The following is a 21167-nucleotide window of genomic DNA, read 5'->3' on the forward strand; positions in this document are numbered from 1 at the left end:
GGCTCTAACCATTTGAGGACATCACCCACTCACAGGGCTTCCAACCCTCAGAAGCTCACAGAAGGTATGAACATCAAGTCAAAACTAAATACGATTATTATAGCATGGTCCTGAAGGTCTTGAAACAATTGTAAGGTACACCAAAATGTCATACAGTCCCATAACAGCATTGGACTTATGACAGTTTTAACTTCTACATTATACTGTGGTTGATAAGATATATGGGGAGGAAAAGTCAGAGTCCTTTTTCTTGTTTCTTTAGGTTTTCCTATGGAAATCAGTTTCACCCTTCTTTCTGCCAAAATTGTCAGTATTTCCTCTGTCAGCAGGACTGAGAGCAACCAGCTTTCCCAGAGAACATTCAATTTCTTGAAGAAATTATAGAAGAAATTGTTGTACATGAGTCAAACACGGGTAAGCTTTACTCATAAAGCCTACACAACTCACAGGACACTCCCACTCTGTGCTGAGCACAAGCCATGTTCTATCTCTTGTAGCAAAGACAGGTTTTCTCTGCCCCCTCAAAACATGTTTCAGATATGGTCATAGGTACTGACAAAGGCAGGATAAGGAGCTTTTTTGGTATGTCAAGAGGACTCTGGGGAGAAAGTTACCAACAACATTGATATTTCTGCAGTCATTTCTCTAGATCCCCTCCACTTCTGGAATATATTATAATCCAAGTAATATCTCACGGTATGTCTTTTCCTGAATTTGTAAACTGCTGAAAACAGGACTTGCTCTGGTGAAGTATATGTTCATATGAACCCCAGTCCTTGCCAGTCCTTTTGGGTCTCATTGATGTCACTTCAGCTGCAGTTTGATAACTGCTCCAGCCTACAGTTGTGGGCATGGCAGTCCCATCTTCTTTCTCCCTAATGTAAAATGCCCAGTTTCATAAATCAGGCAATATAGTGAGCACTGCAGCTCTTACCTGTTCATTTCATTACTTGCCTGTTTCAGCCTCTGCATAGCAAAGCAATTCAGTCAGTAGCCTGGACTTAGACTTTGAGTACTTCAGTGCTTTTAAAATGGTGAGACACAGCAAACATTCATAATACTTACTAACAAAATAATGACAAGTCATTTATGCTTTTTAACATACCACTAAAAAACAACATCAGATGGAAAGAAGAGAAATTATTGTTGTGTTCCTCGGAAAGCACAAGGCACTAGCACTGCAATAAACATTTATGTCTTCTCTCATCATATCATCTGAAAAACCTTTAGCCATCTCCTGTGGTCTCTGTTGTTATCATTATATTTTAATGGCACAGCCATTAATTTAAAGCAGTCAGCTGCACGATATCAGCACAGCTGTGCAGTTAGTCTAATTGCTCAGAGTGATGTCATTCATCAATTCCAAGCCTGTCCTACTAGACACCATTTTCCCCTATAAGGTAACTTGTCCAGTACTGAATTTATATCCAGGCTATAATGTGTTCCAGAAAAGGTGTAAAATTATTCCACTGAAACCATGTGTCAGGCTGTTAAAGACTGGAAAAGAAATAGGGAATTTTAGCTTGTTAACACTGATAAAAGGTTTTATTTGTGAGAACCACAAGATGAACCTTGACAAGAGCCAGGCATTGTGCCTCACTTATGTAGAAGCACTGGCTTTACCTCTTACCTATAACTCCTCTGGCCCTTGCTTTGCTCCTACTCAGTACACTAAACAGCTACTTGTATATTGGACATTGTAGCTGTCCATTGAGAAAATTTCTGTACACATTTGTATAAACATTGCTTATACTTGTGACAGCTCAGTACTCTGAATGTACATGATGAAGTGCATTTCTGACTTTTTTCATTTAAAAAAGGACGCTATATTGTCTTGAACAACTTGTTACTGCCTCTCAAAACCACATACTGCTTTTATTTACTTCAAATTTGTTCAAATGCCCAAAGCAAAACTGTCAATTCATGTTTTAATAAAAATACCCTAATCTAAAGCAATTATATCCATGCATTTCAAAGCAAAAACTGAAATAATGAGATCAGAACAAAGGATTTACTTCACTTGGATTTACTTGGCAGCATCTCTGATTTATTCACATCTAAGTTTTCAGTTCACATTATACTGAGGCTGGCATAAAAGTACTATCTAAAATAAAAGCCTCATTATTTCAATACATTACTGGGCAACTACATTAAGGAGAATAGCAATTACTGATACTCTGTCACTAAATAGATTCTATAGATCTTGCAAGTGGATTCAATGTAGACAGCCTTTTTCTGTGAAATACATTCTAAAAACAGTTCTTAGATTTTGACATAAGAATGGCTGGATATAAACTGTTCCTGTTATCAGCACTGTCTTCCCACCCAAGCAAAGCTTGTTCTATGTGCACTTAGGGAATAACAGACTTAATGGATCGCTATAGCTCCTCTGTGAACTGGAAAGCAGCCAGTTTGTCTCCAAAAAGTCTAAAAAAATAAATCTTTGCAACCTCTATTACAAAAGATAGTGCCTTTGAGAAAAGGAACAATCATTCAAATGCAGTCCATGCAAAAGTTCATAGTTACGTAAGCCTCCACACTGCCAGATGCAAGCAGCATGCAAGGTGGAGAAGCACAGCAAATAGACATGTTTTGTGGTCATTACTACATGGTTCATTTCTCTTCTTGCAATATTTTGCTTAGTCACTGTGTCTGGGCCAAGAATAACATGCCACCTAAAACGGGAAGGGTAGCATGCAGTCAGCAGACCCTGTATCACATTATTTCTCTTTAACTGACTGGAAAATATCCCTTCCTCCCCCTAAAAAGGCATCTTGAGCTAACGGGCAACTGTCAGACACTTTTCATTTTCAGGAACATATGCCAGTGTCCACATATGCAGTTCGTCATCTTTATTCTTGCTATGGACTGAGCTACCTTTTATGTTTGACTATAAGCTAAAGCTGGAAGGGCTTACTCTCACTTGTCTGTATGGACAGGCGAGGGTCGAAATGGTAGGTGACAAGGTGCATGGGAAGCTGCAGATCCAACCTTGCACGTGGGCGGACCAGCGCATGGATCACTCGAGATTGCTCAGATGACAGTCCTGGTCGGACACTCCCTGGCTGCCTAAGCATGCTTTTTTTCCCACCAGATTTGCACATCCCACATGCAATCATCATGCTTGTAGTAAGCATGGTTAAAGCCCTTCCCAAATCTTTGCTCTCGAAGCCAAGCCATCAATCAATAAGCTAAAGGTATTTTGATATTCATGTCTGTCTTCAAGAAGAGGATTTCAGAAATTATGGGATTTAGAGAACCACACGTTATGCTTGGACAAGTAAAAGCAGAAGCAGTCTTTCAGTGTTTGCTCTTGAATAACCTTTATCAATAAGAGGAGCCCTACTGAACTGTGATGAACCAGTTATCACAAACATGCATTGCATGGCCCAAGTATTCAGTATCTCTTCTTGTTAATCAAGAATCTATGTATATTTTTCTGGCCAAAAGTTTTCTGTTGTACTTGGAAGAGTTTTCTTGTTGTTTAACTCACTAGCTGTACAGATGGCAGGGCAGGACAAACAAACAAAGCCAATCAAGAAAGTCAAGCCTTTGAAAGAGCCTGGGTTGGCTTTTACTTCTAGGTTTTTTCTCACCTAGAAGAAAACCCCATTCCAGCAGGGTAAAAGTAGAATTTATGCCTTTTTTTTTCCTTTGCGTTTAACATATTAGGTGGTGCCCTAAGTCGTCTTGGGATAACACATTAAAGATTTATTAAAATACACTGCCATTCTACATCAGACAAGAGCTAGTCTGACTTGAAACTTGGGCAGCAAGTCAAACGTAACATTTAATTTAACATAACTGTGTATGCCAGACTGTAACAGAACTGGATTAGGTATGAACAGATATTTCTAAAGAATCACATGTGAAGTACCCATTGTTTATGCAGAAAGAGACCATCTGTGACAAAAACTTAGCTATAACTCAAGAATGAGATTTTTTGAAGATAAGCTTTTTCAACAGAAAAGCTTTCATAAAAATAATTTGAAGTTAAAAAGAGCATTGAAGTCAATGTGACAGAATCTCTCATCTTGAAGTTATCCTCTTGCAGATTGCTACCTAGGAATACTTGGAGGCAGGATTTGCCATTGCCTTAATTCCCTGCATGTTTATCACCTGCAGCCATCCTTGCCCTCTTTCGCTGTTGTAAGAGGATCAATTGGAAGTTTCACGGGTTTCAATAAAGGTATGCAGCTAACAATTGTCTTTCAGAATGAATATCGTGGCAATGATGCACTGTGTAAGCACTCTTTTGCCTTGGAGTCTTTTGATCCTCCTCTTTGAGTTTCCTTTTGTCTTTTTTAATTATTCACACCAAAATAGTAGCTATAATATACTTGATCAAAGAAAATATACTTTTTTCATCAGACAAGATTAATCTGATACTTGTACATCAAGTATACATCATAAAAACAGTCCCCACCCCAAGAAAAATGAATCATCAGAATGTGAGAACTTATTCTTGATATTTTATTAGGTATCTATTTTGTACACATAATGAACACTAATCTCCTGTAGTCAATGAATAACAGAAGTAATTTCAGGACTATTTTACAATTAGAGTTAAGGATGCAGTGTCTACACTTCAAGGGGCAACAAAAGACTGCCTCTAGAATACAAATTCGCAACATGTTTTTTTACCCCCCTCCTCACAAAAATAAAGAATAATTGTGGTTTTTTACCTACTAATATCTTCTCTAGCCTGTTATCCAAACTTTTGTATATTAACAGCTTGATTGCCCACTACAGAGGCAAATTCATCTGCTGGCCTTAGCAAACACATAGCACTAGATGCAGCCCAGGTTCAGTTATTCATCTGATCCATGAAGATAAACTGTTGAAGGAGCTAAAAGGTAAAGGTCTCCCAACACAGCATGAAGTGTTCGAGAAAGAATAGCCATTATGTTTGAGGAAAGGTCCATTTCAGCTTTTGAATGTGATGCTCTGCTCACGTAAGTCTCCCAGTTTTCCTAATCTAGTTTCCAGTTTAGCAAAAGGGTGCTCAAGACACTAAAGTTATAAATTAACCTTTCACACTGAACTCTGGACCTGAAAGTACCTTGTGTCACCACTTTGGTTCTGCTTTATTCAGTAATAAACCCTCAAACTTGTGAGCTGTAGTAGCACTGGTAAAGCTCTGCTCAGCAGTCTCTCAGACACAGAATAACCCTCAGGATTAGGAAAGGCAGCCCATCTTCACACATACCATTGTCTCCACTATTTACAAAAGGTCATTTCACACTTAGTAAAAATCTGCCCAGCTGCCCAAGACTTCACTCAGAAGCTACTGCTAAATGTCCTTGAGGTCCCTACTGAATACCACTGCTGTAAGTGTTGCTGCTTCCTCATCAGCACAGTCACTGAAACAGCAATAGCTCAGGAACTGTCTAGACCAACTGTCACAGATTCCCATCACATCTCTTTGATGAACACATTTTCTAAGGCACGAGAATCTTTGTCATCTTAAAGAAGTCAAAAGACTTATTCTGAACACTCTGAATAGCTACTCTAGCCCACGAGTAAGGCTTGGCACTACAGTTCAAATCTCCTCTTCAACGGAAAGAATATCTCAGGAGAGCATTATATATCAATACCATAATTTAAAGCGTATGAGAGAAGTGGCAAGCAAGGGACTGATTTTTGCTTTCTTTTTCTAAGTGAAGTTTGATCATAACCCAGTAAGAATCTGAATTCAATGCACCTGTCGGGTTTTGAAGCTCCAGCTTGTGTTAAACTGTCACTTTCGACAAATCTTAGTGATCCCCACCCACTGGCCTTAACCACAAGACAAAAAGGTAGTCTTTTTCTGATCATATAACACAGAATTTGATCTGCTTCCAGGTAACCGAATGTTTAGAATCATAGAATAGTTAGGGTTGGAAAGGACCTCAAGATCATCTAGTTCCAAACCCCCTGCCATGGGCAGGGACACCTCACACTAAACCATCCCACACAAGGCTTCATCCGACCTGGCCTTGAACACTGCCAGGGATGGAGCACTCACAACCTCCCTGGGCAACTGATTCCAGTGCCGCACCACCCTAACAGGAAAGAATTTCCTCCTTATATTCAATCTAAACTTCCCCTGTTTAAGTTTTAACCCATTACCCATTGTCCTGTCACTACAGTCCCTGACGAAGAGTCCCTCCCCAGCATCCCTATAGGCCCCTTCAGATACTGGAAGGCTGCTATGAGGTCTCCACGCAGCCTTCTCTTCTCCAGGCTGAACAGGCCCAACTTCCTCAGCCTGTCTTCATACGGGAATCAAGATATCTATCAAGAAATACATACTGCTCAGCTGGCAGGGCGTACCACAGGTCTCCCCATAACTAGCCTGGCTACCACTGTATGGATGGAATAGAGAAGAAACAGGACACAAAGCTTCTTGCCTGAACAAGACATCCTGTGAGCGCAGCACATGATATACAGCACATTGGGAGTTCTGCTAGCACCCTAAAACACTTTGGACATTTTCAGTTCTCAGCTGTGACCTGGGCCTAGCCTCATTATCCACATTAGGAGCTCAGATCTATTCGGTTTCTGTACATAGAAGCCATTTCAGAGTTCCTATATCAGTATTTCAGCCATGAAAGAAGCTTTTGTAAATGTGTTTGCACAAGCACCCTCCCTTTGAAGGGAGGTCACAGAAGCCTAGGAAAATGCACATGAAATCACTCAACTGCACATTGAAAAACTTCAGTTCAAGTGTCTTGAACTGAACCTGTCCTGCAGAACACTACCCACTTTCTAGTCACAGTAAACATTAACAGCTGTCCAGTTTACCTTGCCTTTTGATGTCAGCTAGAAACCAAATTAAATCATGTATATATTTAGTAAACTTTCCCACATGGTTTTGCTATGCGTTTCAGCACATACTCAGCTGTTGCTGTAAGCAGGATTATGTTCAAGAGCTTGCATTCATTTAGCTGCTACAAATTTACATAAGCACGTTACAGCATTCAGGCAGTATTTTACAGCAAGCAGGCACACCTCGTTTAAGTCTTTATGCTCATTTCCTGTTTTTCTGTTTGCACAATCACATCCACGACAGCATATGAAGAAGAGTAGTACAAACAAGTCATTTTCTCTGTCCCTTGGTCACTCGATGCCATAGAGTGCTCCAACTGCAGTCATACCAGAACAGGTTCCCCTTGTACTTCTGGAAGTGCATGTGCAGGATGAAGCACTAGAGGGCAACAGACGCCCTTCAATAAGCTTAAGAAAGCCCTAAGACGTGTTTAGCCTTTAGTCCACTCTTACTTTTGCCAACAGTATTGTCTTTACTTGACTTCAAATCTTGTGCAAAAGAGATGCATATTTTACCAGGTAATCCAGGCTACATGAGTATGTGCATACTCATCAAATGCCAGCTGCTTTCCTTGCCATGAACTCTTCTCCCACCACTGTCCCTTCTTCCCATTAAAGGGTTATCCAAGTTTTTCAATTACATAAATTTAATCTTTTCTATGTGGTGTTCTTGTTTATCTCCTTTGCCATCCATAACTAGAAATAATTGTTTTAATAGAAAAGAGGATTAAGTCTTGATGAGATGCATTCTAATATTTTAACAATGGTGGTGGAATGGAAGGGGAAGGAGAGTTAGGCTGACTTCCTTGGTCAGACTCTGCTACCACTAGTAAATAACCTTATGGATGTATGATTTTTTTTTGTATAAAAATTCACCCTGAGCCCTTCTATGAATCTTCCCATGGACCATTTTCACTCTTTCTCAATAATAAACCCACACAGAACAAATACAGTAGTTGTCTGCTTATACTTGAAGATGCCAATTTCCAAAAATAAGAAAAAAAAGGGGGGGATGGCGGAGGGGGTGGGAGAAGGGAAGCACACTTGAGGTGTCAATTTGCATATGAAATTAGATAAAGAAAAATAATTGGACAATTCACAGGTAAGCCTTTACTGTTTGCATATTTTCCCCAGGTTATCAGGGGGGATAATCTTGACACTTGAAAATTTTCATACCAGCTCAATAGGTTAAATCACATTCTGCTTTGAAGACCACTCCTTGGGTGTTTGAGAACTTCAGTTTAACAGGTTCTTGCAGTTCTTAAGAAGTGTAACAGTCCCCCAGTGGGGCAGAAAGAGCTGTAGAAGAACCTTTTAGAAGAACTGTTCAGTGTTCATAGTCACAGGTAAGTGTAGTAGCATAATTTAAGAAATTCCTGGACTAAGAACTACAGTTATGGATGAAGGAAGAAGGCTTGAATTAGAATGAACTAAGCCAATGCTTAGTACAAACAGTCCCCTTTAAGCAAATGCCAGATTTTAACAGAGTACCAATGGTCAAACACAAGCCCAAAGGGGAAAGCTTTGAGCCTGGGCAAAAGTGGAGTCTCTGCTTCTTGAGAAAAGTATTGGTGAAATGACTTCAGGAAAAGAAAGCCACAGCAGTTAGTACCAACTTTAAAACAGAACAGAGCTGCTTGCATCAAACTGGACCAATGCTCTTCTTAGTCTTAGTCTTCTAACACCTTGCAATGGCAAGTCACCATGCCCATGTCTTGCCACATTTACTTACACACTTACCACATCACATCTGCTGATAAAGTAACCCATCATGTCTTGCCCTGATCACAGAAGACCTCTATTACTATGTCAGTCACTTAATTCAAGCAGTGGTGATTTTTTTGGTAGGTATTGCAGTTTAGGAAGTGGCCCCAAGCGGATATCACAGCACTACTATACGACAATATTTATTTTTCCTTTAAGACTTTGGAAAATTTGTCTATAAATTCTACAAAAAGAATTTTGAAAGACAGATTCTGAAGACCTGCTTTCATAAGCCAGAAAATTTAACAAGCAAAGAAAACAGCAGAAGTAAAACCATCACCCTGAATTACTCTATAGCATCCTTCTTTTATCTTCCCCCTTCTAATCCAGAATTCTTCTGTTTTAGTCAAGGCACAGGGAGACTTGCCCTTGAAATGAATCAGAGCTATGTAATTGAAAGAAGCTGTTTTCTACAGGTCCCCTTCCTTCTCTGGTGAAATAAAATGAGGAAGGTGATGAAAAGGCAGTTTTCTGGTAAGAGTAGCTCAGCTATGAGAAAAAAGCAAACCCGCTACTTCTCCGACTTGCTTCTTTGTTAAATGTGGCTGAGTAACAAGTCAAGCTTTTCTAAGGCAGTTGCTAATTGAACACATCAGATTTTCTCAAGTGCCTGGTGTCACTGGGGTTGGAGTCACTAAAAAGCTGAATGCCTACAATTGTGATGAAAGATGACAGATCCCATTTAAACACAGATATTTATAGCACTTGGTGTGCTCTTAAAAGAAAGAAAACACAAACCAAACCAACAAAACAACCACCAAACAAAAAAAAAAAAAAAAGAAGCCTCAAACCCTATCCCCTCAACCCCCCCAAAAAAATAATAATCTAAGTCCCCAAAACACAAACCACCAAAAAAAGCCCAACAAACCAACTGCAAACAAGTTCTACCTGGTTTTTCCTACCAGAAAAAAACCCTCAGCCGTGAGCCCTGTTTCACCAGTCTTCTTAGCCTCAGTGCCCACCTCCATTTCCCACCCACATTATCTAACTCTGAAGTACTAAAAAAAAACCTGTTTAAGAAACATCAATGACAGTTTTATTCTTGCTGGGATTCAGTCCCGTCAAGAAGGGACAACAGGAGCACCTCCGCACAGCATCTTTTGGGCTCTGCCCATGGGCATTGGGTACATTATGGGACGCAAAGGAACAGCATCTGGGGATTGCACCGGTCTTACTATAGAATTTTGGGAGGGAGGGGAAAAACAAGCATGGAAAAATGAAGGGATAAAGGAATCAAAAAAGACAATCACATGTCAGTAGATGGCTTGTCAGGACACTTCTCTGACCCTGTCTGTCTTCTCATTAAATTCTGTTTTCCTGAGAGGGGAACTGCCTGTTCTGAGTCTGTGTGTGCTCATGTGTGTGTTCAGGGCACCAGCTACCAGCAAATGCCACTAATATGGGTCTGCAATTGAGCATGTGATCACTAGCAAATATTAACCAAGGCTTGCTGGTAAGTAGGTGAAGCACCCTGGGAGCCAGTATCTGTCTTGAAGAGTGACGCCACTGGAGGAGGTGGCTATGGATGGATCAGTGGCTTCCTAGCCAGCTGCTTGTGAGGCCACAGGGCCTGGGGGTCAGTGACACCCCCCTCATGAACCTGTCTGTCTCTAAGATCGTGGGAGTTTGGTTATCAGGACCCAGGGGGTTCTCGCAAGCTGTGCATGTGCATAGGTTTAGACCAGCTGGATGGCACTGTGGGCTCAAATGTCCATGTGCAGAAACTGGGGAGATGGGCGTCCAGGGGCAGCTACCTGCTAGTCCACATGCCTAAGTCCACCTGCTGGAGAGGTCCACATTGTACATGTGTGTGCATACTTAATTATATATGTAATTATAATTAATGAATTGTAATTATTGGCTGCAACTCTACAATTTCTATAATTTCTAGTGATTAATATATACTAATGATATATAATAAATTGACAATATATAATTAATGGTGTGTGTGTGAATATATATATATATATATCAAGAGGGATGGACACATACAATTATGCATTAATGTTTCACACTAGGAGACCTTCATCTTATTCAGCCAGAGAGGAGACCAGGATGAGGCCACTGGTGCCATGTGTGTTCCTGCCTGTGTTGATCTGTGTGGTCAGCCAGGCACGTGTGTGGTGTACATATTCAGGGCTTTGCGTGCAGGGTGTGTGTGTACATGCACATGTGCCTACTGGGAACACACCCTTAGCCCCACCACTGGTTGGAACCAGGGTCATGGAGCTGCAGCAGCCTCCCCTCTGTTGGGCTGCTGGATGCAGTCCCCCCCAGAATAAAGAACACATCTAGAATTCTATATATATTCTAGATGTTCTTGTAAACATCCACTCTTTAAAAATACCTAGTCATAACATCACCTTTGAGAAGTGCTGTTTTTCCTGAAGTCACTGTCTGTTAGACAAATCCTAGCTTTTTCAATGGCTATGACCTTCCTTTTTCGTCTGTACCAGCACCCACTGTAGATCACATCGTTGCTGGAAGGCAAAACCTACAACATAATTTAGTGGTATCTGCTAAAAAAAATCCATTGATATCTGAAACTTTTGAAGTGATAGACTTCAAATTAGCAATTAATCATACAATTTACTTCAAAGGCTTTGTCCTCAACCACAAAGCATTGAAAATAAATACAGCCATGCATTTTGTTGCATGAGAGAGGAAGAAGCAGAAACAATACAATCCTAAAAATGTTTTGATTAACTGTATATTAGGCAAACCAAGCAGCTAAGGTAAGTTGTTAGAGAAACATACACTTCCCAAAGAGCATAACCCACCTGGTCGGCCACTATCAACAGCCTCATCAAGAAGACTGACTGAAAGCATTGACTTTACTTTCAGCCAAGCGACCAACTACTGATTGATTAACCAACAGCAGTTTCTGCCCCTCACATGAGCACTGTGCCTGAGCTTTCCAGAAGGGGTTAAGATTCTGTACAGGCCCACATTTCTTCCTCTGCCCTTGCCAAGAGAGTGAAGACAGCCCTCAAAGCTGTTTGACCAAAAGCAGAATAAAGTCTCATTAAGTTTTCAGACAGGCTTTCACACACCACGTTTGTTTCAATTCAACATCAGAGCAGAAAAAGAATTTCCAACCTGCATGCCAGGAAACTAATAAAACTCCTCAGTTCCTTACCAATAATCACAGTAGTGCAAAACAACACACTAGCTGTCTTAAGCACAGAAAAATTCTGACCAAGAAGCATTTTAATATATAAGAGAAGAAAATATTCCTTGCTGATGAATTCTAAGTTTGTAGGTAGCACATAGTGATCGTGACAGGTACCAAAATTCACCAGCAACATATTAAGGAATCTCAAACCCAGTTTTATTCCTTCCCATAATGTGGAAGAAACTAAACATTAGCAGCTCTGCTCATGCATTGCTGTTGCCACCTCCTCTCTAAAGATGCAACTGGTTTTCCAAGTCAGATACTACTGTACTTGTATGAAGGTCCTGAGAAATTAAAATACCTCCTAACTTTTCAGAAATCCAATAGCAAAATTAATACATCTGATTCCCATTTTTTACTTTCCCACTCAGGGTCATACACTGAGGATGCATACAGTATAGCCACCTAATGCAGACCAGTCAGTCATCTGCATTTAATGGCTTCTTTTTCAAGAAACCTTTCGACCTGAATAGAGTCCCTTGCTGATAGAGCCCCTTGCTGCTCAAGACAAACTCTGTCCTTACAAACTACACTTATTAAACCTCACCAGCTGCCTTCTCTGGTAAGAAATATTCATTCTCCTGGCTCTTTCGTCCACTGGTCAAGTTTCCTCCTATTTTTCATCTGGTTCAAGAAGCAGAGATTAGGGCAAACTTTCTCTGAGGAGCAACAGAATGGAAAATTCCATTACGGAAAAAAAAAAAAAAAAGAAAAGGAAAAACAAACACCACCTTTAAACAGAAGAAGGTGTCATAGTTTGGTTCCACTGGAGACACCACAAATGTCAGCTAGAGCTAGATCTCCTAGATACAGCTCCAAGACTCATAGAAACCCAAGGATACTGTGAAACTGCCCCAGCACAATTGATTCTCCAGAGCTTCAGGAAAGCAGTGCCAAGTGGCTGGTTTCAGTCTGCGTAATTTACATGTTAAATATTAGAGTTTTAATGAGCTCCTTTTCATCTCTGCTTTCCTGTCACCCCCAAGCAAACATAAAGCCCATATGGACTGAATCAAGGAAGTTGCAGGTCTGTTCTTTCAGGAAGAAATGCTATAAGGGATGACAAAGTTGAAATCCACAATCTAAACCTGTGGGAAGCATCCAGCCAGAGTGTAAAACAGGTTGCTTACTTGGAGGAATCTATTTCTCTAAAGAAGTTGAAGCCATGGTATAGACCTGCCTGAGTAAGAGTCATATGCCAAGGCAAGACAGTGTTTTGACTTAGGAAGGAAAAAGGGAAAAGCAGAAGACCAGTGTGCACAGATCAGCAGACAAACCACTGGATCTCAGCCCAACAAAGCCAAGGGGGAAGAAGAGGGGAATATGAGAGGAAAAACCGTCACTTGGCTGATTAAATATCATCTCTCAGCTCTGATTCAAGCTTCTCAGAGCTAAGCTCACACAGACAAATGACTGGTTCCTCTCCTCACTTTGCTGTCTCACACTACCAGTACTATCCAGAATAAAAACCACTAGGATAGCAGAAAGGGGCTAAATTTGATACAGAACTCATGTCTTCAGTGCAAGAGAAAACCTACACACATGCCCTTACATATGTGTATATACATACACGAGCACATATTCAAGTTGTATGTGTGTGCGTGTATGTGTGTAACTAAGCAAACTCACTCAGTTACTATCTTGTTACCCTCATATTATAAAGAATTTAAGGAGATGGCAGACAAGAAAGCAGCCTCAACCTTAAAAAAGAGATTGCTTCAGAAGTACTTAATTTAATCCTAAGGACCAGCAGTACAGACCACTAACACCCAGTCTAAAGCACTGGCTACATTAAGGTTTTCAGCCACTGGAAGAGCAGGATTTAGCTCCTGGGAACAAGCCAGGGAATGATATGGTATCATAAACTTCAAGCAGTATCACATTTAACCGAATAGCTGCATTTTCCAGAAGTCACAGGATCTATGCTTCTCAAAATCCACAGGACCTGACCCAATGAGGTTTAGATCTCCTACATTTGAAACAGGCAAATCCTAAAGGAGTTTAAGTTGTTATAGAAAGGTCTTTGACTCCAGGTGTGCCTAGGACTGGTTGCATTGCCCCAGATCTGCCCCTTGGATTTCATTCCCAGCATGACTGTTTCACTGCAGAGGCCTGCTGCTTCATCTTAACTCCTTTCTCTTGCTCCACTGAAAAGCACAGTTACCTAGCAAGAACATTTTTTGAGGCCAGATAAACCCATTCAGAATATCAAACGGTGAACAACCATGGAGCAACACACCCACATCTGTGCAGGAATAGTTTGAGTACAGCATACAGTTGATATAGACTGATTATTTTTGGTAACCCCCCTGCCCTCCATCCCTTGTCCAATGTCCATCCATTTGTCACAAGGATGTTATTGTGCATCAGCAAGATCAAGGACAATAACAGTAACATAGGCAGCTTTTGGTACCCTCCATCACAATTCAGGGTACCCCTGAGGACTTGGGGATCAAAGATTGGATATGAGCTGGCAGTGTGTGCTCACAGCCCAGAAGGCCAATTGTATCTTGGGCTGCACCAAAGAAGCACGACCAGAAGGTTGAGGGACGTGATCCTGCTCCTCTGCTCTGCTCTCGTAAGACCCCACCTGGAGTACTGTGTTTAGCCCTGGAGTTCTCAGTACAGAGTACCCTCTCCTGTTGGGGAGGGTCCAGAGAAGGGCCACAGAAATGATCAGAGGGATGGAGCACCTCTCCTATGAGTAACAGCTGAGAGAGTTGGGCTTGTTCAGCCTGGCTCCAGGAAGACCTTATTGAGGCCTTTCAGTTCTTCAAAGGGGCCTATAAGAAAGACAGGGGACAGACTTTTTAGCAGAGCCTGTTGTGACAGGAAGAGGGGTAGTTATTTTCAACTAAAAGAGGGGATATCCAGTTGGGCTAGATATGAGGAAAAAATTATTTTAAATGAGGGTGATAAAATATTAGCACAGGTTGCCCAGAGAGGTGGTAGATACACCATTCCTAGAGACATTCAAGGCCAGGCACGATGCGGTTCTCAGCAACTTGTTCTAGTTGAAGATGCCCATGTTCATTGCAATGGGGCTGGACTAGATGACGTTTCAATGTCTCTTCCAACCCAAACTATTCTACGATTGTATGAAAGTAGATCAATTCATGCTGATAGGATGACTGTAAGGCTTAAAAGAACCAGACCAGTCAAACTGAGCCACCAGGCTGCTACCAAAGTATCGACATTTTCACAGAAGTGGAAAAATGCAAGATACTAGTGAAGAGGAACAAGGATAGACCAAGAGACACTTCTGCAGTCCTCTTCCTTCAGTTTTGGCGGGATCTAAGAGCTACAGATCTTCTTCCTTACCAGGAAGCACAGCCAACTTGCTTGCTTCTAGAGAAGGATCCTTGTTCTGGTTGACTAAAGAGGCACAGTTCTGAATTGAACATGTCCTAGAATAACAGTGGAAGACCTGAGGCAGGCTCTGGGCACACTAACTTCTTACGTCTTTCTTGAACAGCTTAAATCCAAGTTATTTAGAAAAAAACAAACAAATAAACAAAACACAAAACCAACCCCTAAACTTCTTGCAGCCTATTACTTCCTGTGGGAAATAAACCACTTTGTAAGATGAGAGTTTCCCCCGGTGTATATTTAAATCTTGAGGAGCAGGGCCTAAGTTCTTGAACTGCAGAGTCCTAGACAGGTATGCCAAGTCTGAACAGAGATCCAACGCAAAGCCAAACCCCTCCAGGGCCCCTACCAAGCCTAGCAAGCGTGTTGCAGGCAACAACAGACATACCTGTGCTAGCAACAATTACATTTTCTGTACATCATTCTAATACCTCATACCAATCCTTAAAGAATTTCTATTAAAAATAGTAGTAAAATTTAAACGTATACCAGCTTGCCAAAACCTCTGCAAAAGCTTGGAAACCCCTCGAGAAAGTCAGTTATTGCACAACGGCAGTTCTGTATGTTGTTTACTTCTTCAAAGATTTCACAGCTGTCAGAGGAGTATCAGGGTGTTAGCTTATAGTTTAATTAATTCCATAACTAGCAGGGAAGGATGCTTATATCTTAGATTAAAAATGTTCATTTCTAAACTTTCACTTCAGATAGGAAAGGCAAAGGGCAATGCACGCTTAGGTGGCTAAGTTCTGTGGGTAGCACATCCTAATTCAACTCTGCAATAAAAAGCAAGAGAAGGTTAACACACATTTAGCTGTATCTGCATTCTGATGACAATAACCCTTCATTAGAGCTCAAAGATACTGACTCCTAAGCTAATTTCAAAGCCTGGCAGACAGAGAAATAAGAGGCTAACTTCAGTCCTCTGTGCCTTCTAAGCACAACAAGTAGACACAGCAAACAAAAGAAACCCCAATGTTATTCCACTGAATAGCCATATCATCCATTTTCATGGCAGAAATAAGTTTTAACTTGAATTACATGTTTTGAAGTATCCGAAATGCAAACTGGAAACAAAGTGTGGTGCTTATTTTGAAATTTTACAGTTTGAAAGGTTGGTTATGACAGCAAAACTTTTTACCACTAACTCTCATTCATTATGTGCAGCCACCACAATCATAATTGCAGGGAGTTGTTTTTTAGAAGTAGCAAGCAAGCATATTTATTGGTGTATCAGAAATAGCTTATTTTTCATAGTTATAACCATAAGGGCTCCAAATGGAAGATGAGCATCACCAGGTGGGAGGCTGGAGATACAGAATAGAAACCTGAAAACCAGCATTAAATTTATTCTCTCCGTTAACTACCAAGACAAACTGTTTACAAGAAAACCTCATCATCTTTCTAAGTCTTTCCTCACTGTCACCAAATGTTGACCCGTATGTGCCCTCTCTTTCTTCCTCCATTCAGCTCCTACGCTTCTAGATTTATCCCAGGTATGCAAGTGGCAGTATCAACAAGAAAAATAGAGTATTTAGGAGAGGTATTTTTCCACGAGGATGATGTAGGCAGTACCAAGGATGTACTTATAACTCACGGTGGAGTAAGTTTGCTGTCAGGCAAGCTCAACTGGGGCCTGAGGACAACAGCCCTCAAGAGACACCAGCATATTCTAGCTTCATTGACACTACTATGGAACTACTTGGAACTATTTGGAACTACTATGTTCCAAAACACGTTTAAGTTCACAATTATTACCAAAATTTGGTAGATAGACACAAGACTCAAATTTCTCAGTCGCCATGGTGGTTCTCACCATAGTGTAAGTCCTTCCAGTGCACTTGGTTCAAAACAGCATGAAAATGATGATGATTTCAGCACATCTGTCTTCTTTATGGCAGACAAACCGTACATTTGCTCCCACACATGTATACAGACAGGAAACTAAATATGCAATTACCCAATTCACAAGTGTGACACAAGTGCAGACATCTTTGAGGACACACCCTTTCAAGCTCCATCCTGTATTTCCCCAAATTTAATTCAGTTTCTTTCCTGCCACAGACACCCATCCTGCTTGCCAAATTCAATTCTGGAAAAAAACAAGAGATGAGCAGCACTGGTCACTCTAGCTGTTTGCGAACCAAAATGTTTTTTACTCAATTAGTCCTTTATGTAGGTTCATTAAAAGAAAAGCCCAAAAAGATGGCAACAGGAAGACAAAAGTTAAAGTCAACCTCTTTGTTTTGTGGAAGTCACTTACTCAGAGAAGAATAAAAAAACAGTATTTAAGAATAGGAAAACACATCCAGGGAAGTAGCCCATTCAGTGATTATGTTTTACTGCAACTGCTTATTTTAGGCCACATCAGTACTGCTAGAAAGTGGCAGAGATGAGTACATTGTTTCCTAAGTCAAATCCGTGATAAATGACTGAAAATTTAGAAACCGAACCAAACAAGCTTCTCTTGGTTTTCTTCCAATACATACAGCAAGATTGAAGGAAGACAGAAACTACCTGAAGACTAAAATTACGTACCAGCTTATCAGACATTTTAGCTTTAAGCTACTCTGGTGACTGACAGAGATAACAGCTGACAGAAATATCAGTATCAGGCATACAGAATAAAATAACTCCTGAAGTAAAGCCAAAGTGAAACAATTGGTTTTCATCAAACTGGCCAAGGGCACAAATACAAAGGGTTGAAAGAAGGTGAGAAAAAGGCTGGGAGTAAAGATAAGCCAGTTAAGTTTCATAGGAGGGTTAGTGGAACACTGGAAACTAAAAATATTAATTTAAAAAAAAAAAAAAAACAAACCCACAAACGCAAGCTTACGATAATCTAAGTTTGGGGTTTCCCCCTCCACTCCCCCAAACAGGGCTCATTACAAAGATTAATTCTCTTCTTCCCACCACTTTGGCTAATCTTGAGAGTTAAGAGTCTTACACAGGACACTTCTGGGTGACCATCTCCTCTGAAACCATGCAACAAGGCAAAGCTATGAGCTCCCCAAGGCCAAGGTTGCACAAGCCTGGCTGTAGTTGGAGTCTATTCCCACTTCCCTGGGAGTATTACCTACAGGCAAGAACTCAGTTACAGGACTAACTGCTGAGGTGCCCACTCCTTACAAGCCCTGGACCTCAGCGACACTCATGTGCTGGCTCAAGCAAGAGTCAGCAACCGCTGAGGTCACACAGCAGAGGGTAAACAAGGCCAAGCTGGGTTTCTGCCCCTGCCAGGAAGCAGTGCCCCTCTCCGGCTCCCCACCACATGCCACAAGCACCTCCAGCAATCAGACAGGCCCCATCAGCCTCTTACAGGAAACACAGCAGCACTGAAGTGGTTCATTTTTATTTGGGAAGGGTGTGCTAGCCCACTGCAGCTGAACAAGAGAGATGAAATATTTCAAGGATACAATAAGAGAATTAACCCTAACTTTATCTACAGCAGAGTCATGACAGGGCAAAGTGCTACTAAGAGAAAAGTCAATCAGAAAGACCAACCAAGCCTAAGCTAGCTCACAGACTAGCACAGACATTAACCTCCGATGCTGCAAGAGAACAGTTCTCAGTGTGGGAGCTCTAGATTTACACACATGTAGAGACTGGAGCCATAGACCTATGAACACAGAGCTGCTCCCTCAGGGTAGCAGCTCACATCTTGAAGTGATGATCCTGCTTACATCCAGCACCAAACTCAACCCTCAGCCATGAAGTGACATGTGGTCTTTCAGATTATTATTGCTGTTATTATTATCCATTTTATGATAAAGTCTTGGGAGCAGAGGCTGTAAAGTTGAAGACTGTCTTCTAAATGGAAACTAGAATGCAGTGCAGCAGTGCCCTTGTTCAAAATGAAAGATCCCACACACCAATGTACATTTAGCAAGCAATGGCAACACAATACTAGATTCTAGTCTGCAGAGACAATTTCTGGACTATGAGAAAAATAATCTCGGGCTTCTCAAACCCCTTTGATTTTCAGGCCTGTCTTCCAAAGAAGACCCTAGACTCCAGAACACATAAGGATACATGCTGAAATTCCAGATAAAGGCAGACATTTGTCTCAGTTCATTGTTCCTGCCACCTGCATCCTGGATAACTTGTGATCATTACAGATCAGCTATCTAACTGACAATCTAAAGAAGCCTAAACCCCAAATAGCTATGATCACCTGTTGGAGCTTGATAATCTCCTCTCAAGCTGTTGTATCTTCATACACACAGACATAAGCAAACACAGTGAATCTGGACTATGCAATTAACTTGTACACTTGGCAACTTTTTTATTGTTGCTATTTTGCAGCTCATTTTTTACCATGCAGACATCAAGACAAATGAAGCAGTATCTTCACCTGCACAAGAGGAAGTGGGTTGTGATACGCTACTGCTAAACACCTCTGCTAACAGAGTGCTAATAAGCTCAAAAATTTTGTTGCTTACCCACAAAGTAGGATTTTGGAGCACAGTGAGGGCTGGCTGCTGCCTCAGGATGACATCTCACAGCCCCAGCCAGAGAGCAGGATACATGGAGAGGGCAGCCCAGGCTCTAGACTTCAGGCACTTACTTGGGTATGGGTCAAGGCTAGGCTAGACTAGAACACCAGTCCGCAGATGAGGAACAACAGTATCCATAGCCAGGCAGGAGTATAAAAAATGCCTGTAGAGCAGCTCAAGCAGGACTGAGGGGCCGGGGCTAAACTGAAGTGGAGCTCCTGGGCCATGAGGGTGGCCTCAGGTGAAGGTGGTCAAGTCCATTAAGGCTTATTAGTGCCCTCAGGGTCCCCATAAGAACTGTTTGCATGAGGCAACACAAGTCTTATGAATAAAGGAACCATAATGCTGGAGCCTCTTTCAAATATTAAACACACATAAGCGGACCTGACATAAATGCTGTTTTTGAAGCTCCTTTGGAGCTCCTAGGGAAAATTTAGTAAGAGCTTTTGCTTCTCCCTCTTCATGTGTTCTTATTTTAAGGTAAAGGCCATGCAGATAAGATTAAACTTACGTGGAAATCTCTGTAGGAGAATGATATATTTGTAAAGATAACCCTGGATTGATATATTTCAAACTCTCTGGTCTTCACTGGATGGCATAAAGACTGGACAAGCATCTATTCTGTTTGCGCTGCTCATTAAGCCACCTGCTCCTGGGAGTTAACAAGTTTATGCTGAATTTTGGGGCTTTACCAGGGAAGTTACAGAGGCCTCACCCCAATTTCATCAAGATATTAAAGCAAATTACTGGTTCTCCTTTTTGTTTATCAAATACATACTTAGCACTAGGTTTTTTTTTCAGCTATAAGAAGTTGACTAGTCTACATTTATCTTTCCAAAGAAAACCCTCCTTCAGGCAGCTTAAAATCTGGAAGTTTAGGATATGCCAGAGGAAGACAAAAATCATAGCTTCTAAGTATCATGCCACATTAGCTGAAAGGAAAAGAGAATCATTATGGCTATTTTGTACAGACCAGCTGGAAAGGCAGCAGGCACAGCACTTGCTACCACATGGCTATTTCAGGACTGCAGATGCTTGGTTCTAACAGCCTCAAGAACCAGCTGCAAAAAAAGGATCCCCAAGGAAAGCATTTTCTTTCTCTACCCAGTGAGAAACCCTGTAACACAGAGACTTAGGAGCAACCAGAAACTTGGCTGTGATCTTCTGCAGGAAGATACTGTTTTCTCTAAACTTCAAAGGATTCTGGGATTATACTACACCAAAAACTGCATAGTATTTTTATACAGTCTGGCATTTTAAACAGAAAGTGGTGGGGCATTTCTATAAGAAAGGGTTACAGAGCACTGATCCAGGCTAAAGACAGTGGACTAAAAGACCCCAGTGACGTGATGGCTGGGACTATAAAAAGCTGCAGCCACGTGGTAGAAAGGTAGAGGAAAAACATTTAAAAGCTTAATTTTTCCTTTCCCAATTGCTAGGGAGGATGGGGAATGCAGTAAAGAAGTCTCTACTGGGTTATGAAACACTACTGCATTAGTTATACAGAAAACAAAAGTATGGACATACTGTGAAAGAACTTGAAATCAACTTATTAA

General features: G+C 41.1%; 1 long non-coding RNA gene across 1 annotated transcript in view; it reads right to left on the bottom strand.

Annotated features, from left to right (window-relative positions):
* The window catches only part of LOC136009281 (uncharacterized), a 66377-nt gene extending 46550 nt beyond the window's left edge, over positions 1-19827 (bottom strand). The window contains exon 1 of the long non-coding RNA XR_010610460.1: positions 19558-19827. This is a non-coding gene — a long non-coding RNA (uncharacterized LOC136009281). The remainder of the gene's footprint in view (positions 1-19557) is intronic.
* Positions 19828-21167: the final 1340 nt, after the last annotated feature.

Source organism: Lathamus discolor, chromosome 2, assembly GCF_037157495.1.
Source record: "Lathamus discolor isolate bLatDis1 chromosome 2, bLatDis1.hap1, whole genome shotgun sequence".
Taxonomy (NCBI): domain Eukaryota; kingdom Metazoa; phylum Chordata; class Aves; order Psittaciformes; family Psittacidae; genus Lathamus; species Lathamus discolor.